The sequence below is a fragment of the Onychomys torridus genome, chromosome 2, assembly GCF_903995425.1.
Source record: "Onychomys torridus chromosome 2, mOncTor1.1, whole genome shotgun sequence".
Lineage (NCBI taxonomy): Eukaryota > Metazoa > Chordata > Mammalia > Rodentia > Cricetidae > Onychomys > Onychomys torridus.
The window spans coordinates 77,774,123-77,796,229 of NC_050444.1; the positions used below are offsets into that span (position 1 = coordinate 77,774,123).

The window sequence follows — 22,107 nt, forward strand, 5'->3', positions numbered from 1 at the left end:
TGCCGCTCCAAGAAAGCCAGAAATTACATCTCTGCTCATTTGGTCCGCTTCTCCCTCTCGCTCTCTTCCCACGGATACTCACTGACTTTGAGGTCGTATGAAATCATATTTCAGGTTGGAGATAATGTCATGTTTTCAGATACCAGGACCTCCATGCCAAACCCCAAAACTCTAGATTCTAGATTCAGCCTTTATGCTTCTGCATAGCCAATTGTGTAGATGCAATTTACTCCTCACCCAGTGGAAAGGAGAAGCGAGAGATGATGTGGCCGGTAGGAGTGAGGGACTGTAGAATTCTTTGGCTGGCAGCAGCATTGTTGATTTCCAACGCCAGTGTTTTAATGCCTGTGAGCCTCGGTTTCCCCAATTGCACATTGGGAAAAGATGTTCCTTATTACTTAGTGTTACTGAGAGGATCAGATAATATTTGCTTCTCTTCTGAAGCGCTTTATTAATTGTAAAAACAAACAGAGGGATTAGACATTAACTAACTCTGGTCTCCAGAGTCAGGTTGTCTGGGACTTAGTTCTTTGACACATTGCTGAATAATGTCAATTTCTCTGGGTTTCATTTTTCCCCCTCTGGAAAATGGAATAATACTAGTAGCTATTTTGAGGGCTTTTTTTTTTAGTAAAAATTAAGCAATTGATATACATATATAAATAGATGTGTGTTCACACACACACACACACACACACACACACACACACACATCTTAGAACAGACCTGGAACAAAGTATGCTTAATAAGTATCACCTAATGTTTGTAATTAGTATCTGTCATTTATTATTAATGTCGTAGTCTCCAGCCTTCTCTGTTGGCAGTTTATGGGGTATTAGGTTGATGGAAAGCTGGTTTTTGAGCAGTTTTCATAATTTAAAATATTTATTTACTTATTTTGTGTGTGCGTGTGCCCCAATATGGGCATGGAGGTCAGAGGGCAGCTTGTGAGAGTTGACTCTCTCCTCGCACTGTGTGGATCCTGGGTCATTAGGCTTGGTAGCAAGTGCCTTGACCAGCTGGGTAGCTCTCCAGACCACAGATAATTTGTAAAGAAACACAATGTCCTAAGGGCAATGGAGCCTACTGCAGTCCTCATAAGGACATTGTAGGAGTGAGGATTTGGGCAGCTCCTAGGACTCAGTACAGTCATCAGGCACCTTGGCCTCTGGGGTGCATCATCCCCATTGGCCACATTTCTCACTATAGAGACTGCCCTTTCCCAGGGATTGAATGCTGGCCCAGCTGTCTCATAGTGTAGGGTCAACGGCAGCCTGGTTTTGTTTTGCGAATGAGGAATAATGATTTTCATCCCCACACTAATGTATCTCCCCTAGACTTGACATCTGGACTCCATAACCGTGGCACAGAGCTTCTAGGACATGCCCGTGTTTCCTCCTGGTCTTAGCTGTGGTTGGTGCCAGGTGTGCCTACCTATGCCTTTTTCTCTTCCTCTCTCCTTTCCAGTATATACATGTCCTTCTACTCTGGTCAGCCCGACCGTGGCCTTTTCACCCCCTGTGACATTTGAAGGTGCTCCGTATCTTCCGGTGAGCCTGCCTAATTTCCCACTGTCTGTCTGCCACACTTCATGCACTTCCTTAATGCAATCAGTTTCCCACTTTTTTCTTTCCTTCACAATATTACATTTTCTGTCTGTCCATGGGTCTAACAAAATTTCTTAAATATCAAGCCTTGCACTTCGGCCAATGGAATCCCATCCCCTCATCTCACCCTAGGTAGCCAGGTTGCTTTGAATATGAGTGAGATATAGTCTTGGTTCCCTTCACTTATTGTGTCCACCTTGTATTTGTGAAACATTCATTAAAAGAGGGAATGAATTTGAATTAGCTTTTCCATTTAATCAATGGGTATTTGTTGAGATTAGCAGTGGTTGATAAAACAGTCATGATTCTCATGGCATGGAGTTCAAAGTCTAACAAGGGCAGATGCTAACCTGGTAAACACAGGAGCTATGTGATGCTGCTAACCCGGTAAGCACAGGACCTATGTCATGCAAGGTGCGATACATACTAGGAGACAGGACACAGATAGTGATAGGGAGAGCATGGGGGCTGGATCAGCTGGTCAGAGAAGCCCCCTTGAAAAACTGATATAACACGAGGTCTAAAGAATGAGTAGGCATTGCTGAGTTAGACAGGAAGGGAAGAAGCAGCTGGAGCTGTGGAAGCAGCGTGTGCTAAGGTCCTGAGGCAGGAGTCATCTTGTCAAGTTGGGAGAACTGAAAGAAAGGTGGTGTGCCTGGAGCTTTGAAGAATGAGCAGAAGATGCTCCCAAGGGTGAGGCTGGAGAGTGTGTGTGTGAGAGAGAGTGCATGTGAACGTGTGTGAGAGTGAGTGTACATGAGTGAGTGTGTGTATGAGTGCGCAAGAGTGTGAGCATGTGTGTTAGGGTGTATTGTGTGAGTCTGTGTGAGCATCTGTGTGAGAGTGTGTGAATGCGTGTGTGAGCATGTGTGAATGTATGTGCGTGTGTGTGTGTGTTTCTCTTCTATTGTGATTAAAAATATGCTGACCAAAATGACTTACGTGAGAAAGGGCTTATTTTGGCATGTAGTTTCAGCCGGGGATAAGTATCGTGGCAGGGGAGGCATGAGATCAGCCTGTCACATTGCATCTGTACCTAGAAGCGGAGCGAGAAGAGCAGTTTGGGCCAGGCTATACACCCTGAAAGCCTGCCTGCCCCAGTGATGGAATTCCTCCAAGGTTCCACCTCCTAAAGGTTCCATAGCCTTCCCAAACAGTGCCACCACCTGGTGACCAAGTGTACAAACACATGAGCCGGTAAGGGGCATTTCACATTCAAACCACATCAGGGAAGGTCACGAAGTAGTAGATACTTCAAGAGGACTTCGGATTTCACCATGAGTGTTTCAGGGGTCACCTCAAATGATGATAAAACATCAAGTCTAAACATTCTATAAAAACCCCTAAACTGCTTTCCCCCTTTTTCTTCTGAAGATACTTGAAGCAGGTGACTGAGAAACTGTCCTAGCCAAGTCTCTGAAAGCTGTGTCTGCCCCAGGGGAAGGACAATCAATTTAAAAATACGGCTGACTGTGTGCCAGAGTCTGATAGTCTTGAACAAGGCAAGGTTGTCATACACAATGAAACTATATGCAACCAAAAGGAAGCACTCATGTATTTGTGAGTGTTACTGGTTTCGATCAAATAAGAGCTTCTTCATTTGGGTAAGGAACGCCTCTGCAGTAACTGAGCAAAGAGGGTAGCCAATCCCTGAGTTTAGAATATTCCTTGCTGGATGTGTAGAATATTCCTATTCAGGATGTGTAGATCTGAGAAGCTCCGCTGTGGAAGAGCAGAGACAGGGATGGTGTGGTCTGTGCAGTGCCAGGGCTCTGGTGCAGTACAGTGTCAGGACTGCAGCTCCTTGGCTGTGGTTCTCAGTGGCTTGAGTATGAGATGGATGTGGCTGGGAGGACACACTTTGGTACTCCCACTTACTAATCTGATGCCACTCCTGAAGCTTTGCCTCACACTTCTCTAGAGCAGTCTACAAAACAGCGTGGGATCAGAAAGGCATGAAGGAATACAACGTGGGAATTCTTCAAACTCTTGCCATCTCTGCAAACGCTGGGGCTCTTGCGAAGCCCATGGCAGCCTCAGAGCCCAACGGATATTCCCATCCACCCAGACAGAGGCCTGATTTTCACATGGCCTGTGTGGCAAGTTCAAACCACTCAGAGGAGACCATAAAGCGGCTGAACCTGGTGGTGGTAGGGGTTATGAAATGAGACACCATCTTACTATTTTGCCCAGGCTGAAAAAGAACTCAGTGTACAGTGCAGCCTGGCCCTGGACCCATAATTCTCCTGCTCCCAGCTCTTAAGCTCTGTAATCGAAAATGGGCACCATCACACTTGGCTTAAAGTTAGGTTTTACAAATGAACACATCCAGGCCCACCAAGGTATAAGTGTGGTGGGGGCATGGAATCCCAAGCTCAGGACCAGCAGCCACACCTTCATTCATTCATGCGGCCATTCATTTATTTCACAAGCTGTTGCTTAATGTTTTCTCTGGGTCAGTGCTGTGAAAGGTAAAGTGGTATAAATGGTGACTAGACATCCTTGGCCCCGTCTTCAAGGAGTTCACAGGGTAGGCTCTGTGTGACTGCAGATGCCGTATAATGTTGGGAGGTTTCACTTTGCCAATCCTGCCTCCTGTGCAATGTCCTGGGCTCAGTCCATTATGAGCATTAGTCATGTTTCATAATGTGCGGGAGCTCAACGGTATTGTGCCTGTACTTCGCATGCACAAAACCCCAGGTTTGATCCCCACCACCAAAAGAAAAATGTGTAAATATGTTTAAAGTCAATTTTATGATAATGTATGATTTTAAACAATTATAGTGTCACAGAATTTGTGGTATATACATCTCCGTTTTCCATTCTTTCCTTCAAATCTCAGCCCTGAGAGGCTGTTACCGTTAACTGTTTTGAGATATCCTTCTGGATAACTTGGATGCCCACAGCAGAATCAGAAACACGTGCTTTTGTGGGTTAATACTCCTTTCCCCCCACAACACCCCTATATGTTGCTCTGCAGCTTGCATTCTGTTCCTGTTATTCTATAGCTTGCGTTTTGTCCATACTGTCCTGTGCATGCTTTGACTTAGCAACATACCCACATCCACTTCATTAGCATTTACTAACAAGTTTGTTTTTACTTTGGAAGTGTGGCTAGCCAGCCTTTCTTCAGTGGACACATGCTTGGCTTCCATTTCTTCTCATTATATGAAATGCTACAGTGAACATCTTGGATGCTTCAAAAATGAAACTGAAAGTTGTTTTCTGGAAATGTGGAGTGAGTGAATGAATGTGCACCTTATACATTTCGTCAACTACTGTCAAAGTCTCCAGAAAGGCTGTACCAGCAGCCCAGCCTCACATTGCTGCAGTGACATTAGCGAGACCTTTGTATGCTGGCATGGATGTTTGTGACTTCAGTTCCCCAGGAGCACTGTTGCCATGCACCTGTCTTCCTAGCACTTGAGGGCTTGGAGCAGGAAAGAAGTTTAAGACCATTTTTGGCTACACAGAGAGTTCAATGCTAACCTGGACTACATGAGACCCTGTCTAAAATAATTAATATCATGTCTTTCTCTCTTGTAATTCTATGTGCTATTCTCTGGTGTTCTGACATAGATCTATGTCAGAACCTCAGATCTTTGTTGTGGCAGACTCTGAAGCTAGCCCGATTATTTCTTTTGTGGGTGGCTTGTCTCCTACCCTTCCATACTCTTGTAAGCTTTCCATGCTGGTAGAATCACTTTTAAACATTGAAAACTTTGAAACTTCTCTGTGGTGTTTCTCACTGCAAGTTATGATGTTATTTTTTTCCTGGAAAATAGTGATTCCTTTGATCTGAAGAATCATGTTTCAATTTATGTACTCAATATTATTTTTTGCTTGTTTTGGTTTTTGGAGTCAGAGTCTTACTATGTAACCCAGGTTTGCCTTGGACTTGTGGTTTTGCTCAAACTGGCCTCAAATTCATGATCCTCTCACCTTAGCCTCCTGAGTTCTAGCCTTGTAGGTGTGTGGCAATATCTTTGATGGTTTCTATTTGTGGAATACTTTCTTCATGCCTTCAACATACAAAGATCTGCTTGCTCTGTTTCCTTCTGTAGGGGACCTCACTGTCACACTGCCCGTAGCTAGTTCTTTGCCTGATTTGTCCCTAAGGCTTTATTACACTGGGAAGTCGACGGATAACGGGCACTTTCACTCTGTAAGGCATCCTTTGTTCTTTGCTGTTCTGATGTGGTTTTCACATTTGTGGTGCTTTCATTGTTATCCTCAGCTCTTTTCCTGACTCTGACAGCTCACTTGGAACTCCTTTCTGATTCTTGTCTAAAGATGTATTTATTTATTTATTTATTTAGTATTTATTTATGTGTGTGTGAATGTATGCACGTGTGATGTGTGAGAATACTCTTGAGCATATGTGCAAAGGCCAGAATGCCCTTCTCTATCCTGCTCTGCATCTATTCCTTTGAGGCAGGGTCTCTCCTGAAACCTGGGCTTGCATTTTCTAAGCTAGACCAAAAGCTGCCAAGCCCCAGAAGTCCTTCTAGCTCCACCCTCCAATGGGAGGTCATTTTCATCCAAAGCACCACAGGACCCCAGCCCATGGGATGGTGTCCTCCATATTCAGTGTGGATCTTCCATTCTCAGTTAAACTTTTCTGGACACACCCTCATAGACATACGAGAGGTGTGTTTCTGTAGGGACTTTAAGTCCTACTCAGTTGGCATGGAGAGAAACTATCACAGCATCTGTGAGTTGAGGTAGGGAAGGTCATCAACCAGGTCCACAGGGATTCCTTTGTTTTCTGCATCCCTTGCCTCTGGATGTTTCATTTGTGTTAAGCTTCAAGTTACAAAGATGGTGGTTAGCACAGTCCCGCAGGCAGCCGTGCTCACCACTACTCTGAACCAGCCACCCCACACAGACAACACAGACATGCTTGGCCATGTGCCTCCTCACCACCCAACTGCATGCTTCCCTGAATTCTCTCTTTACTGGGAAGGAAGTTTAAACACTGGTTGGGGTCTTTAGAAAAAAAGTATTATCCTTTAGATTTGTCTGTTGGGTAAACAGACATTCTTTTGGCAGATGATTTCATAGCCTGTAATTTCAAATCTCAACTCTTATTTCATGGGAGATGTGACTTTTTAAATTTTCCACTCCTTAGTTCCTCTTTGCAAGTTCTGGGGAGATAAAAAGAAAAATAGTCTTTGCAATACTTTTGATAAAATTTGTCATGAATCTTGCATTCTTATGAAATAATATTCAGAGCTATCAAGTACTGTTTTTACTGGTGAATTCACTGTTATTATACATTTTTAGGACTCTGTATGACAAAATAGTTCATGAGTGAAATGGAAAATTCTTGGCAATAGAAGAATCTGGAAAGAGTGTTCATGGTAGGTACTCTCCACCTCACACTTCAAGTCCATGCTCTGCACCATTCATTACACCATGATACCCTATGAATCTGACTTCTGTGTATTCAGCCATCTTGCCCTTGGGTCTATCAGTGGATGACACTATCAGGGAGTCACAGTAAAGAAGAGTGAGGTGGGAGTCCTCCCCGAAGAGCCTCCCTTCCTGCAGGGGGATGGGCAGGCCCGTGCTCCGGCCTCTACAACAGCTTATGTCCTCTGTCTCCTTCCTGTACCCCTCTGCAGGTAGGTGTGGCCATAGCTACCTCACCATTTGGCTATCTCTTGGCTGTCTCCCTGTCCCCAAGGGTTTCCCTGCCCTTGCTCTTGTAAACAGCCTTTTCCTGAAGCTTGCCTCAACCTCCCAGTGTGAGGAGACCCTCTAGTTCTAGCTGAGATCCTCAACAAAAATGTGTGAAACACAGAAGATTTGATGCCTTCCAGAAATACAGTTCACAGCATGGGATGGAACTAGCCAAGGTTGTTTATGAATGCATTCTGATGGTTGAATCTCCAGGCTATGAAACAGGACAGAAATCTTGAGCACTGTTGTGAGCACTCACAGCCGTGAAGAAGCTCCAATTCCAGAAGATTCCAAAAACACTCTGCTTCCTGTTGAAATGAGCATTTTTTCTTATGACTTAAGATAAAAAAGTTCACCCTGCTCGATTCCTCAGAGGAAAAACTACTTTCAGCTATGATAAGGCTTAGACTCTTATTTTATTTAAAGAGATACTTCATTTCTTTATAGGAAGGGACCACCCTAGTTAAAATTCTGTTTGCCCAAGTTCACCTTTATAGTGTTTGACCTACTGTCTAAACATAAAGATAAATTACCTAGGCATAGTATGTAAATGAATGTTCTATAATTTGGTGCCAGATCAGTTATCTTCTTTAATTTTTTTCCTTTTAAAAATTATTATTATTTTTTAGACAAGCTTTTGCTACATAGCCTATGTTAGTCTCAAACTTGACACTTTCCTACCTTTGTCTCCTCAGTGGTAAGATTGTGTGTGACTATGCCTAGATTTATTTTGTTTAATCCTCTTTTTCAAAGATAGTCTTTGTCTTAGAGTTCCTGTTGCTGTGAAGAGTTACCATGACCATAACAACTCTTCTGAAGGAAACATTCAATTGGGTGGTTTGATTATAGTTCAAAAGTTTAGTCCATTATTGTCATGGTGGGAAGCAAGGCAGTCATGGTTCTGGAGAGAGAGCTGAGAGTTCTTACACCTTGACCTGCAGGCAACAGGAAGTACTCTGTTTCACTGGATGTGCCTTGAGCATAGGAGACCTTAAAGCCCACCCCCACAGTGACACACTTCCTCCAACAAGGCCACACCTCCCATTAGTGCCACTCCCTTTGGGGGCCATTTTCTTTCAAACTGCTACAGTCCTAAAACATAAAATGTAGTCTAACCGAGAATTATTTTCATAAGTTATGAATAAAGGGGCTATAAATTAAGAGTATTATTTTTCCATCTGTTTTATATAGTATTTTCTACTTGGAAAATAAGTTATTCAGACTGCCTGTCCTGCTTTCAGAACTTCCATGTCTCTGTTGTGTTCATCACTCCTTCAACCCATCCCCATTAAGACCTAGTGCGTGCTGAGCACTGTGCTGGTACCCATGATACAAACATAAAGACGATACCATCCCTGCCTCCACATTCAAAGAAGGAACAAACACATATGGCTAAGTGGTCATAGTAAGAATACTATGTGTTCTGCTGAGAGAGAACAAGTGATGGGATACTGTCAGAAGGCACGGGGGTACAGGAGCCAAGCTGAGTTTGGGAAGTCTAGGGATGCTGAGAGACTGAGATGCTTAAAGTCAAGCTCTTGCTTAGCCCCTGAGGTGAATTTATCGTAAAACCTCTGTGCTTAGTATCTTTGTGAGTTGTCCTACAGCAGCTTAATCCTAGTTCCTAAAGAAGTATTTCAGACAACAGTAAACAGAATTTGAAAAATGAACTTAACAATCCACTATTTTTCCTATACTGGGACTTCCTCTGTGATGCTTCTCTCACTGTGGGAAGTAGAGAATGCCTGCCCCCTTGAGGAACCAGAAACTTGGTTTTTCAGATGACAGTACAAACTGGAATCACTGAAAACAAAGAAAATAAAGGCAAATGGAATAAAATAAAATAAAGCAGGAAAATGGAGGTAGGGATTTTCTGGGCACACAGAAAATGTAATTAGTTTTTGAGACCACATTTAAAGCCCCTGAACCATGGTGTGTGTGTGTGTGTGTGTGTGTGTGTGTGTGTGTGTGTGTGTGTGTGTGTATTATACACACTTCTGCACACACGGAGGCCAGTGCTCAGCCTCAGGTGCCCTCTTTGGAAGGCTGTCCACTTCCTGCAATACAGGGTCTCTCATTGGCCTAGAGCATGCCAGTTAGACTAAACTGGCCAGCAAGCCCCACGTTCCCTCCTGCTGCTTCCAGTGCTAATACAGACACAGACCATCATGCCTGGCATCCTTTCCATGGACTCTGGAGATTAGACTTAGGTCCTTGTGCTTGCAAAGCAAGAACTTTATTGACCGAGCTGCCCCACCTGGCCCCTAAACCTCTGAAGGTTTGAAAGGCATCAAAACTGTCAGACTGTCGCTATGAGCCCTTCAGATACACCACTCTGAGCTTGGTCTGGGAACAATTTAAAAATCTCCATATTCTAATGCAGATCTTACTTCTTTCTAGAAGTGGCTGCAGAGCATTTCAAACCAATGGCCTTGGCAGTCCCTATGACTCCTGTGAGGCTCCGCTTGGGTCTTGACTTAGAAAGGCCCCAGTTTTCCTTTATCTTTTTGTTTATCTTTCTTTTCAGATGCTGGCCAGAGCCCAAGTATGCTTTCTCTGGTACGCTGAAGTTTTCCTCTTTTCCCGTAAGGCTCCTCTCCCTGTCACATGGCTGACCTCCATGCCAAGCTCAAATGGCATGGCCTTTCTCTCTCTCTCTTAAGCTCCCAGCTATGGATTTGTATTAAAATTTTCTCTAAAACAAAATACAGACATTAATGACAAGAAGAATAAGATCCCAGTCCCAAAGATGGCACCTTTATCAGTATAATGTGCACACGGCCACCAGTGACCACGTCAAAAAGGAGACTGTGGTTACGTGGCTCTGGGATCGGGCTTGAGATCTCATATTCCCAACATACATCTTACAAGGTGGTGTTGCTGCCTTGGCCTTATACTACTCACAGTATCACAATACAGGGCTGTTCATGTGAGCACTCTACCTCAGAGCTACAGCCATCCCCATGATAGATACTTCCCATGCTCAAGTACTGGGTATTGAACCCTGAGCGTCATGCATACTAGGCAAGCATGCTACACCTGAGCCATATGCCCAGTGGAGGGCTATTACTAATACAGGAAGTGGAGGGTCTCATCATCCTTCTATACTTCCGTAAATATGGTTCCAGGCAGGGGTTTTCCCTGATGAGCTGGAGTTCAGTGATTTGCATGCGGAACAAGCAAACACATGAGCAAACCCTGGTTCTTCCCTTTGCTTATGTAACTGAGCAGTTCCACACGAGTGGGTCAAATACATAGACGTTTGTTTTGAAAGTCAGCAGTACGGGATGTGTGTTCAAACTGTTTACAAGGTAGATAAAACTCATCTTACCTTTGAAAATATGAATATGAAAGATTTAACTTAAAAATATCTAGACCTTCTTTTTCCTCTGGCCAGTTCTTTGATATTTAAAAATAATGGGTGAATCTGATCATCTGTGATCTCATGTCCTTAAAAGTCAGTAGCGTCCTGGTGCAGATGTCAAGTTATGGTCACATGAATGTGCTGCCTGGGTGACTGGGTTGTTTTAGGACCTGTTGGCTCTGGCACTCTGGCCACTTCTCAGATGGACACATTTGAGGGCCCTTGGATTAAACACAAAGGAAGCAGAATCTCTCCGAGAGGGAAATCAAGCATGGTACAGCTTTGAGTTCTGTTTTCATCTCTACGCTTATGTGGTGTGTGTGTGTGTGTGTGTGTGTGTGTGTGTGTGTGTGTGTGTGTGTGAATGTGAGACCAGATGTGACATCTACCATCCTTCTCAAACCTTTCTCTATCTTATTTTTGAGACACAGCCTCTCACTGGACTTGAAGTTCACTGATTGGCAAGGGAGTCTGGTCCAAGCCCCAAGAATCCTCCTGTCTCCATTTATCTTGCTCTGGGATCACACCGCCACATCTGATATTTTATGTGTGTGCTAGTGATTTGATCTCAGTCCCCATGCTTATGGGGCCAGCACTCTCCCCAGTTAATGCCCCGCCCCAAGCAGCTTTGGTAAAAGAAACATTTTGGGCAAGCCACACAACCCATGCTGTGGACAAAGAAGGATGCCTGGCCCAGCCAGTTGGCTGCTCCATCCTCAAGTGAGGTTCGGTGGTAGCTGGGTTGAGGCTATGGCAGTGGAGATGGTAGGAAGTAGTCGGATGTGCTGTGGTCTTTGAGGAGAGAACTCAAAACTGGCCCCACAATGACAGGGTGACTTTGCTAACACATGCCTGCTGATGGAAATTTGGGTCCTCATTTCATCTCGTCTCCCCAGCTCACTCTCACAAATCTCTAGTCTTTTTGAAACACACATTTTTCATGGTGGGAGTTTCACACCATGCACCCCAATCCCACTCATTTCCCAGTACCCCCATATCTACCCTTCACTAATGTAGGGTACCCCCAAAGGAAAACTAAAAATAAAAAATACCGATAAGAATGTTAATTAAAACAAATGAAAGAAAAACCAACCAAACAAAAAAGCAAACAACAATACTTTGTTTCTCGTCTTTCCCTCTGTGGCCTCTTCACTCCTCTTGGTGGGACTGGGAGGTGCTGTGTGTCATGCAGCATATCCTTCTGTCCAGACAGCTTCACTTGCAGATCTTCATTGTGTAATAAGTTGTTGGTCAGGTTCAAGGCCTCTGGCTTCTGGTACACCATCAATATTAGACCCTCACCACTGATATTCCTCTCAGATATCCTGCTGTTGCCCTGAGTCATGGAGATCCTGTGGCTAGGATTCTGTAGGACCAGGCTCTTCACACACCCCAGCAGGTCATAGATGGGGTAGATGCTGGGGAGTGCCAACTCAAAGTCCTGAATGTATGCCTAGGTGGTAGATGAGCTAGTCAAACTTGGCTTCTGGGACCATCCCCACTTAGGTGAGGGGTGGGGCCAGCCCTCCCAAATGTTTGTGGGGGAGCAACTTTCCTCTGAGATGTGGGACCAGCTCTCCTGTGCCCAGGTCATCGTCCACTATCCCAGGACCACCTCTGGGAGGGGCCAGCTCTCTGGTATGTGTGGGGGTGACTCTCACAGGCCAGTGAGGACCAGGGCCAGCTGGGCTCAGCCCTCATACATGGTACAACATGGTTCGCATAGGCCCCTGTGGTAACATGGCAATGGATATCAACACAGACTTCAGCTGCAGCAGGACCACAGACCCAGACATGGTCAGCATCAGCAGCTTAGGCCTGATGTCACCTTGGGCCTGAACAGCCATGCAGGCCTCTCAGATCCTCATGGGCCCAGCAGCAGTGTGGTCCCAGGACTCCAACATGGCCCCAGACACCAGGCAGTTGCATGGCCTTCCTTGGTAACAGGAGCTACAGACATCAACAGAGAGCCTGGCTGTGGTAGAGCCACAGACCCAGATATGGCTCCTGGCCACAGTTCATGTCTGAGTGGCAGTACAGGCCACCCCTATCTGTATGGCCCTCGTGGCAGCATGACCTTTGGGTACCAACATGGCCTCAGATCTCAGGCATCAGTGGTAACAGGAGCCATGGACATCAACAAAGACCCTGGTTGCAGTAAGGCCATGGACCCAGTCATAGCTCTCAGCAGCAGCTTGGCACTGAATGTTACCATGGTCCCAGGGGGTAGTGCAGGGCACTCAAATCTGTATGGCCCCAGCAGTAGCGTGGCCCTTGGATATCAACATGGCCATAGGTGGAGGCCTAGAACCTGGGCATCTTTGTAGCCTTTGGTGGCAACAGAGGCCATGGACATCAACACAGACCCCGACTATGGTAGGAGCACAGACCCAGACATACATAAATCTTGTAGTCTTATTGTCAAACAGTTGACTTTAGAAGCGAACTGGCTCCTTCCAATGCTCTTCAAGCTTATATGATGTGCCCACTTAGAACAGAGTCAATGAGTACCTGTGTCTCAATTCAGATTTCACTGTCTGTGGCTGGAAGCTCAGGTATTGAAAAGTGAATTTTCTGTAAAATAGATGTCAGTGAGTGAAAAGGAAAGCTCAGAGGCCTCCAGGCCAGCGTCTTTGTGGCTCTCTACCCACACATTCTTTTAGCATCTTGAGATTGCTTCAGCATCAGGAGAAATACCAGGCATTTGTCATTTGCAATTCATGACTTCCCTGCTTTACCCACTAGCTGAGGCCTTTCATCTGGGCTGTGAAATATTATGATAGGTCCCTCCCCCCTTCCTTTTGAGAAGGGAGAATGCTCATATTTTCTAAACCATCTCATCTGGGGACTGAGAAGAAAGGGTTCACTGCCTGTGAGCAATTAGCCAGGAACTTAAACTTAGCATGTGTGGTATGGTGTGTGTGTGTGTGTGTGTGTGTGTGTGTGTGTGTGTGTGTGTGTGTGTGATCAACTGAGGAACTCTTGGGAAGAGTCAGGAAGACTAAGGAGGAAGGAATGGGCAGAGAGGAGACAGAGAAAGAGAAAAAGAGGGAGAGGGATGTTAGCCTATTACAGGAGTTAGTATAGCAATTAGGTTTTAGGGGACTGGGTCCTCAGAGAAGCTGGGGTATAGGGTGGGGGACTGACTGGCCAGTCACTGATGCTTAGGTGCAGAGCTCAGCCTGCTCACCAGCAGTTTTTGTGGGTCTCTGACAACCAGGAGGTGGCCGCGGAGGTCACAGAAAAGGGTCAGACTTGGACCACAGAAGACTGAGGTGCCAGCTAGTCTTCTGTCATCTTGACACAAGCTAAAGTCATCTGAGAGAAGGGAACTTTCAATTGAGAAAATGCCTTCATAAGAGCGGGTTGTAGGCAGGCCTGTAGGGCATTTTCTTAATTAGTGATTGACGGATGAGGGCCCAGCCCATTGTGGGTGGTGCCACCTTTGAGCTGGTGGTTCTGTAAGAAAGCAGACTGAGCAAACCTAGGGGACAAGCCAGTAAGCAGTTCCCTTCCATGGCCCTTACATCAGCTCCTGCCTCTAGGTTCCTGCCCTGCTTGAGTTCCTGCCCTTGACTTCATTCAATGATGGACTAAGATGTGGAAGTGTAAGCCAAATAAACTCTTTCCTCCCCAAACTAAGACAGAAATTGGTACCAGGATAATGGAGTGACAGATCTGACTGTGTTGTTTTGAGGATTATTATGGAAGGACTTTGGAACTTTGGGCTAGAAAAGTCATTGAGTGTTGAGAGCTCAGTGGGCTGTGCTGTAGGAGCTTGGAAGATAATGTTCAGAGCAATGTGGCCTAGCTTGTGAAATTTCAGAAGGAAGCAAAGACTTTACCAGGCCATTTGTGTGAAAAAATCTGTGGTGTCTGGTCAGCTGGAGCTGAAGAACTGGCTGTGATTAACAAGAGACCAGAACCACTAGAGGAAAAACCTTAACATTGCTCAGATAATGGATGCTGATTAGTTGGGCCTGAAGAATCAGCTGTGATGAAAAAAAGACCAACATCATTGAGAGGAAATCTTCTGGGAAGTGTTCCAGGTCAGCACATGGGCTGGGTTCCAGAGGCAGCCAAGGTTGGACTTTGTGCTGGCAGCTGAACTTGGAGATGTGTAAGAGTCTCCTAGGTGGTACTGATTTTGAAGGCATGAAAGAGCCATGGAGAGGAGCTGAGGCTTGACACCATGGAGACAGCCCAGGAGAGGAGGCTATTGGTGAAAATGCAGCCCAGTTGCAGCAGAAGACCCCAGCATTTTGGAGATGCCGGTACCATGGGAAGACCACCAGGAACAGCAGCAGCAGTGGAGCCAGCCAGAGCCTGGGAGACAAGCCGTGTGTGTTGCAGAGGGCAGAGCTGGAGAAGCGGCCCAAGCCCCTTGGAGGAGCCCAGAAGATGGTGAGTTAGGGTACATCACAGCAGTAGTCACCCTAACTAAGACAAGTTCATAGAGTGATTTTGGGGTGGTGGTGGCAGATTATATGTGGTAATAGGAGAGAGAGCATGAATTGGCTTCCCTAAATGTCTTCTTTTAAATGTATATAGCATATGTATCAACAATACGTTTCTATCTCGAGAGAATTAAGAAAAGTGGAGTTAGCACATTCAGTGTCCATAAGGAATGCTTAGCACATCAGAAATAGAAAAAATTATGTACAAAACAACATAGCAAATGTAATATAAAAGGGCAGGCAGTCTCTGCAGAGACAAGACTACAGTAATATTTTCCACATTATGACTTCTTTCAACACAGAAATTGAAATTTCACCTAAACAGTAAAACAAGAAGACGAAGTAGGAGCTTTGTGAATTTGGTAGGAAGAAACAAGAGTGCCATTATTGGTTGAAGAAACCAAGTCTCTAAGTATTTTGCTTTCTAGGTACATGATAAACACACAAAAATGATTCAATTCAGATGTTCCCACAGAATACACAATGAAAAATCTACTGTGCAATATGAAAACCCAATTTCAACAGCAACCAAAGTAGAAGTACTATAGACAAATGCATAAGACCTTTCTGGAGGGGAAATAATTAGTACGTTTTAAAGGCTTATGCTTAACTCTATATCTGTGCAGAAAATTGCCTATGAGACAGACAAGAGAAACGTCTTCTTGGTGAACAGAGGCACTAATCAAAAAGGCGTTGATGTTTGGTCTGACTCAGCCCTCTGTCCACCTCCAAATACGTGTTTCAAGGCCCACATATGGTAAAAATACCATGGAATGGGGGCTTTGGCATGAGGGAGAAGGATCGCTTCAGAGACTAGGTTAAACCAGAGTAAGTGGAATTACTATTTACATTCAATCAGCCTGTAACAAGTGTACACATTCCTGGGGTACTGTGACACTTTGTGGGACATAGTGACCAAATCAGGATCAGTAATTAGCTTATTGAATACCTCAGACATTTGTCATTTCTTTGTGGCAGGGACAATCAAAGTCCTTTCTTCTAGATACTATGAAATACACAATAATATTCTTGAGACATGGTGTACTATGTGGTTCAGGTTGCCTGGGAGCTTGCTAGATAGCTCAAACTAGCTCTTGAGTTCCCAATCCTCCTGTTTCAGCCTCCTAGGTGCTGGGATTACAAGTATACACCATTATGCCCACTCAGCCTAAGAAGTTGTTTAAAGTATAGTAACCTTCATGTGCTGAGCACCACGAGGACTTGTTTCTTGTCTCTGATTGGAAGTTTAGAATAGTTCACTGGCTTTCCCAATCTCCCTTTCTCACTGAACCTTTCCAACTTGTTTTCTTTCATATGATCAAGTGTTTCCAGTTTCAATATATGAGTAAGAATTTGCAGTGTTTGTATTTTTGTGGTAAGCAGAACATAAAACAAAAGAATAATTTTTTATGTTGTTCTTCCAAAGATTTGTTTATTACAAGTGTTTGCCTCCATGTGTACATATATATGTACCATGTGAATGTGTCTGGTGTCCATTGAAGCCAGAAGATGGTGTCAGATCCCCTGAAACTGGAGTGGCAGGCAGATGTGAGCTACTGTGTGGGTGCTGAGAACCAAACCTGGCTCCTTTGCAAGAGCAGTGAGTACTCTTAACCACTGAGCCATCTCTCCTGCCCCATAAGCAGAATTTTAAAATATATTTGTTGAGATGCCATTCAAACACTGCACAGGAAATCCGCATAACATATGCAGTTCAATGGCTTCTAGGATGTTCAAAGCTATGCAGCCATCACTGTTAATTTTAGAACACTTTAATTAGTCCAAAGTTCCCATTCTTCTTATCTGTCACCCCTAGTGCCCCAATTTCCCAGACCACAGCAGCCACTAACTCTGTTTTTATCTCCATAGCTTTCCCTGCTTAGGACAATTCATACAAAATGATGAAACCAGCTGGTCTCATGTGACTGGTCGCTTTTACTTCATTACAATGATTTGGAGGTTTCACTGCATTGAGGAGTGTCCTGGTACTTCATCTTTCTTTTCTTTTTTTTTCTTTTTTAAAATTTATTATATTTGTGTTTTAATTTTACACATCAGCCATGGGTTCCCCTGTCCTCCCCCTCCTGCCCCCATCCCCACCTTCCCCCCAGCTCCTCCCCTCCATTCCCATCTCCTCCAGGGCCAAGACTCCCCTGGGGATTCATTTAAACCTGGTGGATTCAGTACAGGCAGGTCCAGTCCCCTCCTTCCAGGCTGAGCCAAGTGTCCCTGTGTAAGCCCCAGGTTCCAAACAGCCAGCTCATGCACTAAAGACAGGTCCAGGTCCCACAGCCTGGATGCCTCCCAAACAGTTCAAGCTTTTTGGTGCGCTTGTCTGTGTGAGTGTATGCCAGTTCCCTGCAAAAACCAGAGAGGGTGTAGGATCCCTTGGAGCTGGAGTTACAGGTGGTTGTGAGCTGCTTGATATGGTACTGGGAACCAAACTCAGGTCCTCTGGAAGAGCAGCATGATTAGAGGTATTCTTTTTTTAATTTTTAAGAGGAATTTTTGAGAATACAATTTAATTACATTTCTTCCTTCTTTCCTCTCCCTCTAAAGCCTTCTGTATGTCTCACCCTTCTCTCTTCAAACCCGTGGCCCCTTTGTTCTCATGAATTGTTACTGTCTGCATTTGTGTGTACATACATGCTCTTAAATGTAACTTGTCAAGTCTGAATAATATTACTTGTATGTGTGCTCTCAGGGCTGACCTTTCAGCACCAGTCAACCAATCAGTGTGCTCTTCGCTGGGGAAGGCCCCTCTCCCACTCTCAGCTTTCCTCAGTTGCCTATAATTCTTTGTGCATTATTAAGGCTTCACGGGCTTTCCCCTGTCCACTTTGGCGTGTCCATTGGCGCCATCTTTATTCAGCTCACATTTGGGCACTCATGTTGTGATGCTTTTACTAGGAGACACAGTGTCACAGAAAACTCCTAATCCACTGACTCTCACAATCTTCCTGCCCCTCTTCCACAGTGCTCACTGAGCCTTAGGTGCAGGAGTGTTTTGTCAATGCATACTTGGGGACTGGGCTCTATAGTGCTATATTTTGACTGGCTGTGGTTTTCTGTAGTGGTCTCCATCTGTTGCAAAGAGAAGTTTCCTTGTTGAGGGGAGAAGACCACACTAATTTGTGGGTATAAGAACACGTTTATGGATTGTTGTTTAGAGGTCCTCTTTTTGATGGATCTCAGCTTGAAAAAGTAACACTCAAATATTTTCTGTATTTTCCACAGAACAGAAAAATACGGGCATAGGCAAAGGAATGAAATATTCTTATGTTCTTTTTTACATTGAATACTGAGATGAGAATTCTCTCTCTCTCTCTCTCTCTCTCTCTCTCTCTCTCTCTCTCTCTCTCTCTCTGTCACACACACACACACACACACACACACACACACACACACACACACACACACACTTCTTCCAGGGTAGATGATTACAGTAAGTTTCACTTCTCTCCTATCCTCATTTGTAGGATTTATTTATTTTTATTTATGTTTGTGGGTGTTTTGCTGCATGTATGTCTGTATATTGTGTGCATGCAGTACACCTCAATAGTCAGAAGAGGGCATGAGATCTCCTGGAACTGAAGTTATGGAGGGACCACTCAATTGCCATCAGAGGTGACTGGAAGATTGAATAAATGTTCCTCAAGAGATACTTTAGGATTTGGTCTAATATACAAAGACACAGATGATCTAAGCCCAAAGTTCCAACTCACAGAGTTTGGTTCAATGACTTTTTGTCCCAAGAAAACCACCCAACTAAACAATCACCCAACTGACCAATTACCCAACCAACTAACCACCTAACACATTTAAAACACACGAAATAAGGCAGTTATGGCTTAGGTTAGTTGCAAGATATAAAGGAACAAGCAACATGCATGGAGTCGTCAGGGACAGCTTTTTTTTTTCTTTTCTTTTCTTTTTTTTTTAAACAATAGCTTTAGTTTTAAGTAACTGAATCATGTATCTGTTTGACAACATCTAGGGAGAAAAACTGGAAGCTCACTGCTAATCTGTTTATAAAACTGGCATTGGTTTACAGAGGACAATTTGGTTTGTTATTTTTTCTAGTAGGAGGATCCACAACAGCCTCATTGAAGAGGGAACATCCTTGTTGTATCCCATTGGAAATAAGATGTTGTCTGTTAATAAACCTATCAAAATGTAGCGTGGATTTTCAGACAGACCATAGTAGAACATGAACTGTGCATGCCTGAGATTAGTGAAGTAGGGATAGTGGTTCTGGGTAAAGGCAGGGTCTACGAAAGGGAGACATGAGGGGCTCCAGCCTGGGGCCTTGAGCATGCTCGGCTGGCACTTTGCTGCTGAGCTGTGTCTCTGCTATCCCCTGTCCTTTTAATTTTGTCTGTGGGAGAATGACTTAGTCAGCATTTTCAAGGAGGTGTGTTGTATGGGGTCTTAGTTTTAGGATCTGAAGGCTTCCTGGGGATGCTGTGATTTCAGGTGGAGGTGACAATGTGCAATGGCCACTCGACACCTCTGTCATCACAGTAGTAAGACTGAATCTCACTGCTATGCCGTTCTCATCAGAGCTTGAGCTATGTACCTTGACTTTGCAGGTAACAGCTGGGAACCCACCCATCTTGACACTCAGTGAGCTTTGGTTTTCGATGGTTTCCATTCCCAGATATAAGGGTCTGTAGGGCAGAGTAGCATATGCCAGGTGTTGCCTGGTCCTGGGTAGAAACCCCTTTGTCAATGACGGAAAAATCCAGCTATTGGATAAGTGTATACATAGATATATATTTGTGGATAGAAGATTTTTGCTTTGTACCATAAGTTGTAGATATTGTAATAGATTTAAAAAAAAACCAAAGATTTAATTGTATGTATGCATATGTGTTTGTGTGTGGGTATGTGCATGCATCAGTGCAGATGTCCAAGGGGGCCAGATGGCATCAGAACCCCTGGAGCTGGAGTTAGACAGTTACAGGTCATCATGTGGGGTGTTGGGAGTTGATTCCGATCCTCTGTCAGAGCAGTATGTACTCTCTCAGGTGCTGAACTATCTTGCCAGCCCTCACAGATGCCTTAAAAAATGAAATTCAAGATATTTTCTTAGTTTCTTGACAAGGATTTTTGTTTTTATGTTTTTTAAATTTTAAATTTATTTCTATATTTTACATCCTAACTGCAGTTTCCCATCTCTCCTCTCAGTCTCTCCCCTACATTTCCTTTCTGCCCACCCCATCCACTCCTCCTCTGCTTCTGTTTAGAAAAGGGGAGGCCTCCCATGGATATCAACAAAACATGGCATATCAAGTTGCAGTAAGACTAAGCACCTCACCTTTTATTAAGGCTGGGCATGGTGACTCAGCATGAGGAGTAGGGTTCCAAAGGCCAGCAAATGAGTTAGAGACAGCCCCTGCTCCCACTGTTAGGAGTCCCACAGGAAGATCAAGCTACACAACTGTCCCATATATGCAGAGGGCCTAGGTCAGTCCCATGCAGGCTCTCTGGTTGTTGGTTCAGATTCTGTGAAGTCCTATGAATCCAGGTTAGTTGATTATGTGAGTTTTCTTGTGATGTCCTTAACTCCTCTGGCTCCTACAATCCTTCCTCCCTCTCTTCAATAGGATTCTCTGATTTAGGCCTGATGTTTGGCTGTGGATCTCTGTGTCTGTTTCCATCAGTTGCTGGATGAAGCCTCTCTGATGACAATTGGGGTAGACACCAATCTATGTGTATAGCAGAATATTGTTAGGCATCATTATGTTGACATTTTTTTCTCCAGTTGTGTTTGGTTCTACCCTAGGTTGATGGGACATCCAGCCTCTGGGTCCTCGTACTCCAGGCAGGGTCAGGGGTGGGCTTAGTCTTGTGGCATGGATCTCAGGCTGGACCAGTCATTGGTTGGCCACTCCCTCAATCTCTCCAACACCCTTACCCCAGCACATCCCATAGGCAGGACAGATTGTAGATTGAAGGTTAATGTGGCTGGGTTGGTATGGTGTTCCAATCCCTCCCTGGAAGTCTTGTCTGTCACAGGAGATGGCCAATTCAGGCTATGTATCTATCTCCTATTGCTAGAAGAGTTATCTGGGGTCATCCTTTGTAGATTCCTGGGGGTTTTCACTTGTACCAGGTTTCTATTCGCCCCCAAATATGCCTCCTTTCCAGTTGTCTCATTCAGTATGCTCCTCCTCCATCCCCTTCCCCAACCTGATTCCTCATGTTCCCATCCCTACCTGTCCTCAGTCCACCCACAAAATCTCTTTATTTCTCCTTCCTGGGATATGTGAGTATCCCCCACCTTGAACCCTCCTTGTTACCAAGCCTCTCTGGGTCTGTGGATTGTAGCCTGGTTATCCTTTACTTTACAGTTAATATCCACTTATGAGTGGGTACATACCATGCTTGTCTTTCTGGGTCTGGGTTACCTCACTCAGGATGATTTTTTTTTCTAGTTCCATCCATTTGCCTGCAAATTTCCCAATGTCATAGTTTTTAACTACTGAATAATACTCCATTGTGTAAATATATCACATGTTCTTTATCCATTCTTTGGTTCAGGGGTACCCAGGTTGGTTTCAGGTTCTGACTATTATAATAATGCTGTTATGAACATAGTTGAGCAAGTGTCCTTGGGATATGGTTGAGCAATCCTTTGGGTATATGCCTAAGATTGGTATAGCTGGGTCTTGAGGTAGATTGATTCTCAATTTTCTGAGAAACTGCCATACTGATTTCCAAAGTGTCTGTACAAGTTTGCACTCCATCAGCAATGGAGGAGTGTTCCCTTTGCTCCACATCCTCCCCAGCACGAGCTGTCATTTGTGCTTTTGATCTTAGCCATTCTGACAGGTATAAGATAGAATCTCAGAGTCATTTTGATTTACATTTCCCTAATGGCCAAGGATGTTGAACATTTTCTTTAAGTGTTTCTTGGGTATTTGAAATTTTTCTGTTGAGAATTCTGTTTATACTTGTATCCCATTTTAAAACTGGATTATTTGGTTTT

At 44.4% G+C, this 22,107-nt stretch overlaps 1 protein-coding gene across 5 annotated transcripts in view; it reads left to right on the forward strand.

Moving 5' to 3' along the window:
* The window catches only part of Palm2akap2 (PALM2 and AKAP2 fusion), a 474,173-nt gene that overhangs the window by 1,111 nt on the left and 450,955 nt on the right, over positions 1-22,107 (forward strand). The window lies entirely within an intron of this gene.